General features: G+C 39.2%; 1 long non-coding RNA gene across 1 annotated transcript in view; it reads left to right on the top strand.

The window, feature by feature from the left end:
- LOC122537857 overlaps nucleotides 1–2,523 on the top strand; it is a 4,915-nt gene extending 2,392 nt beyond the window's left edge. Inside the window, exon 3 of the long non-coding RNA XR_006308709.1 lies at nucleotides 2,513–2,523. This is a non-coding gene — a long non-coding RNA (uncharacterized LOC122537857). The remainder of the gene's footprint in view (nucleotides 1–2,512) is intronic.
- The last annotated feature ends 4,634 nt before the right edge of the window (nucleotides 2,524–7,157 follow it).

The following is a 7,157-nucleotide window of genomic DNA, read 5'->3' as shown; positions in this document are numbered from 1 at the left end:
TTGAATCCATTAGATTTTCATTTGTGAGGACATTTAAAATCTATTGTATACGCAACATCGATTGAACATGCTGAAATACTATGGAATAGAATAGAGCAAGGCTTCTGATAAATTCGAGAAACACCAGGAATGATAGAGAGAGTAACCAGATGAATGACAAGACGCGTGCAGGCTTGTCTTCAAATGCAAGGTGGTCATTTGAAGCATCTTTTGTAAAAAGTAATTAAAACAGAAAATTCATTATATCTTATAAACGAAGACAGATAGGACATATATTTATATGACTTTTTCCATTATTTTTAGACGTACAATCAGCTACCGAAGTGGGTCCCACAAGTTACGAAACACCCTGTATATTTATGGTTCACGATGCGAACGGTTGGCAATGTACAGCTTTCAATTTCCTACACACTAAACAAAAATAATACAATCACATCGCGTTGAGCACGAGCTTTCGCATATTTATTTCACGATCAACGTTATTTCATCTTTGGTTGATTCCCAACAACTGAGAGTACAACATACTTTTTGCTATTTCATTTTTTCCCTTCTTCATTTGCAATCAAATGTCGCTGTTAAACTCGCGTGTTTAAAAATACGCGTACGGCCACAGTACTTTCCAATTTATTTATCTGAAATTAATATTTGGAGCGAATAATTCTCTTTTCATCCGTATAAGTTTTACTGCATTCGTGTTTGTTGGATGTTGTTTATATCTGGCCTTTGATTATCTTCCATTTCCGACTCAATTTTGCTAAATGCTTGATTTTAATCTTTTTGTTGAAACAGTGTCTTCTTCTCCATTAACAATTGTAATAAATCTTCGATCGTCCGGTCTTTGTTTAACTTTGCATGGACCTAAGTACGGTGGTCGTACATTCATATTTTTACGCATAATTTTTATGTATAACCATACTTATTGAAGTATTGGTTTCAATGTTCGCATTGTATTACAATGTTTTCCAATGAAAATTTCCGAACATCTTGCAGTAACCATAAATCTTATCTAGATGGTCAGGCTTATCGAGATTTCAAGGTGGCCTTTATTTTTTTAAACGAGTCGAGGCGAATTCGCTAGCTGAATGACCTTGGAACACCAACATCACCTAGATCGCTAAATTCATTTCGATGTCAGCTACAATACCGCGGAGTCAAAAAGTGTACAGTTCTATTTAAAAAAAACAAAGGTCACCTTGAAATCTCGGTATGACCACTTCTTTAGACAAGATTTATGGCAACTTAGAGATGGCCTCTTTGAAATAACGAGTTCTCGAATATGGCGAATGAGTTTGAAGAGAAAATCGCGTGGATAGCTTCGTGGATGGGACACCCTGTATACCGCGCGCGTGTTACATAAATTTCCAATAGTCATTCCGTGCTTCGCCGACGGAAAGGATCTTGTTCGAGTTTCACCGTAGAATCCAATGGAAACGTCCGCCGGAAGCGCGCCGAGCGGGACGAAGTTGTCCCCCCTCCCGTTGCCGGCGAATTTCGGCCTCTGCCTTTCGGAATAAATAGCAAAGAGAGTCGTCTCGTTCTCCAAAATACACAGACTATACCCGAGGCCGAGGCTCATCCTCCAGCACGATGTCGCTCATGTCTTAGGATATTAGCTATTTTCCGCTCGGCTGCTCCGGATGAACTCCTCCTATCCCCTTTTTTCTTTCACTTTTACGTGTGTCTTCCTCTTCCTGTTCTTCTCAGAGAGAAAGAGAGAGAGAGAGAGAGAACGAAACAAGAAGGTGAGGCTTGTTTCGCCAGCATCTTGTTCATCGCCAATATTGTCGTACGTCGAACGCGTAAGTACGTCGTAAAGCTAGGTGTCCACTGGAGAGTAAGTAACTGTCGCGAGTTGCTCCCGAGAGTATTTCTCGCAAATGGATAACTGTTCTGAGAGTTACTGTTCGAAAGCATCGCTCAAATGTCTGAGAGTCGATTTGTCGCGACCTGATTGCAAATGGACACAATATTATACTTGCTCTCAGAATTCGAAACGGTTTCGAAATGCTGAGAGTACTCTCGTGCGAGCAGAATAATGAATAATAAGAAAAGTGTGGTGAAAAAGTGAAATTATTGAACTAATTTCTTTTAATTTAAATTATTATATAATAATTATATTATATAATATTATACAATATAATAATAATTTAAATATTATATAAGAAATATTATTACATATAAGTGTAAATAATATTATACATTATATAATAATTTAAATATTACATATAAATATTATTACATATAAGTGTAAATATAAATATTATATAATTAAATATTATATAATAATTTAAATTATTTAACTTTTCTTTTCTCTTAAAATATTATGGGGCCAACTATGAGGGCACACATTTTTTGCACCTCCATGATAGCAATGTCACTGTTCACACTTGTGTTTCGAAATAAACACCACAGTTCTGAGAGTTCTATCGGATAGTAACCTCTCGGAGAGTAGGTTTTGGTTTCACTCTCGGAAAATTCTCAAAGCTGCTCTCAAATGGACACAACGCTTCAGAGTACTCTCGAGAATGACTCTCGCGAGAAACTCTCAAATGGACGGAAGGCTTAAGGGAAAATTCGGCAGGAACGAGTCAACGGTATTCAGCTCACGTTCAGTTTCGTTCAGGTCGAGCACAATTCCCCTTCCCACTCCGTCGAAAACGAAACGTTTCCCCATAAAGCGCGTGCGATCCAGGCCGTTCCTCGTTCGAGATAGCCAGTTAAATCAGATCCGAGCGCGTTTACCAAACGATACCGGTCGAAATGAAATTTCAGCGAAAGCTGGCGCAGAAACGTACGATAACCGCGTTAACTCACCGCGGGAAAGCGCGGGCTTTTTTTCCTTTCCTATGGGATGTGTGTCCGCCGGTGGGATGGCCGACCCGGAACGAGGGGCGTCGATCAGATCGGTAATTTAATGGTAACCAGCCGGCACGGGGTAAAAATTAGTTTTTCGAACGGTGTGCTCCGCCGCCTTTTACTTCGCCACGGCGCGAGTTGCGCGAGAGGAGGACAAAAAGCCACCATGAAAGCTACGGGGAGGAGGGCAGAGGGGGGTAATAGGCCAGCGATCGGTTACGACGTAGCGAAATTGCGAGAGATACCGTAGATACAACCGGCCGATAGCGCTCGATAATAAAGCAACTATTCTCTATCTCTCTCTTAACGAGTAAATAATCTTCCCGGTGGAAGCCGATTAAGCCGTTTCGTGGTATTAACCGAGGCAAGCTTCGTCGGAGAGGGGGGCGAGCGAAGACTCGCAAATACCCTTTGCCTTCAGTGGTCAAACGAACCATCATTGATCCTCGCTAATTAACGAAACGAATAAACTTCGGGTCGTTGAACCGGCCAACGGTTTTTAATCGTGTTAAAATGCTCCGCATCGATCCGCAGTTGTGATGCTAACTCGATTTCGATGTGAAGGAGCGGCGAGAAGGTACGAGTCACGTAGAAACATCGATCGCTTTGCGTCGCGCCGATTGCGAATCGTCGTTATTCAACGCGGCTAACCGTTAGAACACCGTGAATCACCTTAATATCGACCCTCGCCGCTGAGTCAATGCATCATTAACGTTTACACGGGGACCCGGTCTCGATTTACAATGGCGGAGGAATTCATCGTTCGAAGGAATTCTACATCTGCCTCTTCGTCGCGATGCGCACGTTATTTCGTTATTGCGATCAATTGTAATATTTCAAATTACGGAGAGAGAGAGAGAGAGAGAGAGAGAGAAAGAGGGAGAAAAAACCCTGTTAAACTTGTACATCATACTTATAAAACACTACGTGCGATCAAATTTGCCGTGCATATTTTAACGCGCGTGAACGCGAATTTTTCACGGACATTTTCGTTTAATCGGTTTTAGCGGTACATTATTGCACGAATGAAAGGTAAATGGACCGTAATTATTTTTCGTTCTCGCTGTAAATCCAATTTCGTTTTTTTTTTTTTTTTTTTTTTCTTTCGATGAAAGAACAACCTCTCGCTCCTACTTCTTCTCAGGATTTTTTTATCGCATCGCGTTCCGTGTCGGAGAAGGAGATTTTTCTAGAAATTCGAATTTACTTTAATCGAAATAAAATTTGCAATTGGCCCGCGTAAATATCAGAAAATGTTATTGCATATGTATCGAAAAATAATACGTTGTCGGGTTCTCATGATTTTTTTTTTTTTTTTCAATTTCGCATTGATGGGATGATATTAAATTTGCAAAATAACGTCATTTTTCAAATTAGAAATATATTAACAATTCACTTTTTTTCAGCCACTTTCATGCCGCGTTTGCGCTGGCAAATTTAATTAAACCAGTCGAAATACGAGGTTAAATGTATCATAGACACACACGCACACACACGCGCACACACGGCCACATAAAAACACGCGCGAATTATCGTCCAAATATTTGAACAATCGTTTCATTATCTCACAGGAGAATCGTTAAACGAAGCTACTTAGCGATTCTCGCAAGAAAAACGAAAGATAGCAACGGATTTATGCGTCATGAATGTTTCGTTAGATCATCGGAAATAATCACGAGTTATTTGGAAAACAATGTTTGAACATTCGTTTCATTATCTTACAGAAAAATCATCGAACGAAACTACTTAGCGACAGGAGATTTATGCGCGATAAATTTTTGCTAGATCACCGATAATTTCCAAAACGCGTTTCGGAAAATCGTATTTCAACATTCGTTTCGTTATCATACAGGAAAATCATTAAACAAAGCTACTTAGCAATTCTCGTAAAAGAAAGAGGAAAAGATAGCAAACTTATGCGTCATAAATTTTCGTCAGATGATTAGATTATTGTTATTTAAGAAACAGTTAGTCAAGTGATCCTTTGATCCTTTTTTCGTTCAAGCATCGCCAAAAGTGGCTTGATCTTCGAAGTATTTTGTCTAGATAATTCTTACTTGCGATGGAACAATCGTTGTTACCGAGACAAAACTAATTAAAACGTCATCGTGTTTGCGTTCGAAAGAGGGGGTAGCTCCCTATATTTAACATGTTACGTATAAAGGAATTCCTCCTGCTACCGATTCGTATGCAAAGTGAAAATTAATATGACCGGCGATGTCGATAAGCTGCTACGTAGTGGCGAGGCCAGGAAATATTCTTCGTTGAGTTGCGTGTGTTTTCATTTCAAATGAAGAGGAAAGAGAGCCAAGGAGAGAAAAAAATGGAGAGGAAGAACGCGGAGAGTTGAAGACAGCGGAGCAAAGCGAGAGGTGGGTGCGCCGTCCATCGATCGAGGATGTTTCGCGAGATTAGATAGAGGTTGAGACGTATGGTCGTGCAAATAACCGTGTCTACTTCTACGTGAGACAGTCGCCGGGTCTTCGAGTCTCGCTAAAACACTCTGATATTTACGACCGCGTCGTTTGAATTTACACCGACTGTACACAGTGGATCTAAAAAGCGTTGGCACTAGTTTCCTTGCGATATCTTCGCGAAAACAAAAATAAAATTGACGAAATCTATAAATGGTTTTACCGCGGACAAGAGTAACGTGCACAGTGGCAATTTCCAACACGGAGTTATACAATAATGGTAGAAGTAATATGAAAATTCAAAAATCAAAAGGATACAAATTGACAAATGAGAGTTTCCTTTCCACAGCTTTGTTATGTATTTGATTAGAATATAGGATATTTTTAATCATTTAAAGACAAGCATCCTTTCCTAATAACAGACATAAAAATTCGAGAGCCAAAGAGACATTGATACATGAGGGTTTTCTTTTGCAGCTCTGCCATGCGTTTGGGCAGAATGTAAAATATAGCGTCCTTTCATAATATTGACGCGATATCATTCGATAACGTTCCAGTATTTACAAAAGGATATTTCGTAATTTTTCTAATAACATTCAAGTTTAAGCACTGGAATGTTGTAGGTCTGTTCTTCGCTGACTTTCGAATTTTTACATTTCTTTATTATTTTTATTATATAGTTTTTATTATTTATTATATAGTTTTTTTATTATATAGTTTTTATATATTTCTTTATTACGAAACTATCATTTCATATTTTTTTTATTACTGTATAACTCATCATTGGAAATTGCTAGTGCGCACGTTGCTTTTGTTACCATTTACGAAAGCAGATTTTACTTATATCAGATAATCCAAGTGTGCCAATATTTTCTTAACCCACTATACTTCGTCATTTATATTACGCAGTGTCTTTTACCTACATACTCTGGAAATATTCAACGTGCGTGTAATTTAAGCTCCCGAGTAAAAAAAAAAAAAAAAAAAGAAAAAGAGATTAAAACGCATATTACAAGGCATACACGTAGGGTATATGCATAAATAGGCACGTAAGTAGCGTGACACACGTGCAAGAGTGAAAGTAATTTCTTGAGGCAACGCAAAGAAGATTAATTTTTGCGTGAGAGTACTTCCTTTTGACGCAAGCGAATTTAAGATGACGAATGACTGGTTTACAATCGACGGAATGTGTAGAATCGTGTTTAGCAAGGTGTTGCAGAAGCATTTGCGCACCTGGAATAATATAAAGTTGAGTGAAATTGCAACGATAAGCAGCTACTCACTGTTTGATTTTTTTCCCTAAATTGTGACTGATGTAAGAAAATTGACATGAATAGTTGTTGCGATATGAAGATATTGATATGATTATGACTGATATAAAAAAAGAGCTGTTATGAATAATCGGCGAGTTAAAAAAATTTCGTCGCACGCGTTGTAATTTCTGGATATTCCAAAAAATACTTGAATTGAAAAGTGAAGAAGAAAGAAAAAAAAAAAAAAAACAACAGAAAATTAGCCTTCGTGAAATGTTCCAAACCTTCGTAACGCGTAAACAATCACGGTGCACGAGGGCACGGTTTAATTTTTGGACGGATCCGAGTCACCGCATACACGGGAGGCATTTTCTCCCCTCGGCGGTTTTTTCATTCCCGACACGCTCGCAAAAGATGTCGCGTATCGAGCGGAGGATCTCGCGATAAAACGTTCCTTCTGCCGTATAAAACAAGCAATATGGCGCGTTTTTAGGGCGCGACGTATAAAGATTCTATCGCGGCCCCTTACTTATGCGCTATCAAGATCCAAAAAGTTTTCTCTGGCGGCGTCCACGAGCTCCGCGCTGGCAATTATGGCGAGCTACAACGGTTGGGAAGCGCCGCCCCGACGAAT

This window comes from Frieseomelitta varia, unplaced genomic scaffold (genome assembly GCF_011392965.1).
Source record: "Frieseomelitta varia isolate USP_RPSP 00005682 unplaced genomic scaffold, Fvar_1.2 scaffold_936, whole genome shotgun sequence".
In the NCBI taxonomy this organism is placed as follows: Eukaryota; Metazoa; Arthropoda; class Insecta; order Hymenoptera; family Apidae; genus Frieseomelitta; species Frieseomelitta varia.
This window is presented reverse-complemented; position numbering and strand designations above follow the sequence as displayed.